We start from the raw sequence: 2,273 nt of genomic DNA on the forward strand, positions 1-2,273 counted from the left end.
CTTCTCTTTCTCTTCTCTTAACTTGGTTAGCTGGCACCTTATAAAAACAAGCACACACTCCTGTTCCCGGGTCGTGGCACTAGGTGTGGTGTAGTAGAACACACAAATACCGTCAGATGTGGATTCCTTACACAAACCACAACGAATCGCCGAGTTAGGTCGGCGGTTGTATGGCCTGCGCAGAGGGTGGTCCCCTCGCGGTCCGGCCCTTCCGGGACAGACGAGTGGCTCGCTTCCACTCGGTTCCCACTAACCAAGTCAGATCACTTCCGAGGCTCCGCCGAGTTTGGTTCGGCCGAGCTCGTTCACAACCCTGTGCCCTCCACCAAAGGATGGACAACGGCGCGCGAGCGCTTTTACAGGTCACCGAGCGCAGAGGCTGCTCAGCTAGAAGTGTTACGGCACCCGGGCTATCCGACGTACCGGCCCGCTGAGTATGCGGGGCTTTCTTTCGCGCGTAGCGAGACTTTGTCCTACCCGGACCGACCTAATCTCTTGGCGCTACCAGTCAACACCCTACAAGCTATGCCTCTCGAGTATTGACGGCAGGCATAATCCAGCCCTATGCTGGGACTTACCGGAAAAGTGTACACGTGTCTTGGACTAGGAAAATTCTGCTCTGTTATCTTCTGGGAGCCCTTTCGGCTCCCCCTATTTAATCCTATGCTTCTTATACAAATATCTAGTGAAATGAAGTCGTTTCGGATCTCTACCGACCCTTCAGCTGAGTTCAGGTGACCGTTGAGCTCAGCGGCTATCCGGATAGTATTTCCGGATAGATCGCCGAGTACTTACCGTGATCCTTTGCTCCTAAGCTCTGGGTTATCAGACCGAGCCGATTCTTGACCTAAAGTAGGTTGGCGTATGGTCGAATCTGGAAATCCCTACACCACAGAGTGCTCGCTTCATTGATTTGCCTGTGCAACCAGCAACTAGCGATTGACCCCACTATCTCAACGAAACGAATGATAGAGGACAAGGTTACAAGAATAATTGCATTTGTCAAGCAAACAATTTTCGACCGACATAAGTCGCTCATGTTGTCGCATGTAGGTGCTCCTGAGGTCGATGTGCCACCGGCTCCCGCCGCCGAAAAAACGCCTTCAACGTTCCCAGAGGACCTTATGTATTTCATTGAAGACGATGACGGTGTTGATCAAGCTACATCGAGGGATGTTCAGGAAGCACGTGCTGAGGAGGAGCTGAAACGGTGGCTTGCTGAACCGGTGGTGATGAATCGTCACTAAAAGAAGGAAGCAGAACATACACTTTCGTTTTGGAGTCGCCAGACTAGAAGCAACTACCAATTTCTTCCTTCGGTTGCTCGTATTGTCTTCGCTGTTCCAACATCGTCAGCACAGATCGAGCGAGACTTTGGGGTAAGCGGTATGATGGTAACGAGCCAGCGTGCTTCTATCCCAGTACTAATTTCTGTACCGAAACAGAAATTTCATTGATGCTACACAATGCCGTAACTTCAAGGTGATGATGCCGTGCTAGTAATCCATCGAACGTACTGGTACCGCTCGAAAATGACAGCAACTACCTGACTATTACTGCAGAACGTAAAAAAGTATGGCAACCTGCTTTTCCGAAAGCATTGATATTGAAGAGGAGTCGTTTCAATACAGCATCATAAGAGTTATATTAGCAATTCACTTGTTTGATTCTCTCTACCTCACATTTCGACCAAAAGTGTTGATGATAGTGTTCACTCCTTCTTCTCGAGTTCTTACAAGTACTCAATCGTGTATCAGAGCTGGCGATCGCTTCATTCGTAGAGCACCGACTCTTTAAGTGCGCTCGAGGAGTGCACGGCCGCACCGATACAGCGGAACTAACGGCGGTACCCCGATATGCTGTTGCATCGTCGGCTTCCTTGACGTCGAGACCGTTAGCGTACCAATTCCAGATACTGTTGCCGGGGTACCGGATAAAGTGTAATCCTTCGCATTTCGCCCCTCGTCAAGCCGCGGTTTACAATATTGGTCACATTGCCTCTTACATATAAACCAGCAGACAGAGCCTGCATATGCGGCGGCGGCGGGGGGGGGGGGTCCAACCGTACTCGCGACAGCGAACAACGCTGAGTGTACTCAACTTCTGGATTGAGCCGCGCGATACCGATAATTCGATGATCGGAAAACCCTTGTCTCTAAAGTGACATACAACCCTGGACACTACTAGCGAGGAGAGCTCTTTAGCAATACGTCGATGATCATTTAATACCACGGCTTCCTCGTTACGTCTTGCATTCTGCACCGAGCCTCATT

The sequence above is a fragment of the Phytophthora infestans genome, genomic scaffold (genome assembly GCF_000142945.1).
Source record: "Phytophthora infestans T30-4 supercont1.36 genomic scaffold, whole genome shotgun sequence".
Lineage (NCBI taxonomy): Eukaryota > Oomycota > Peronosporomycetes > Peronosporales > Peronosporaceae > Phytophthora > Phytophthora infestans.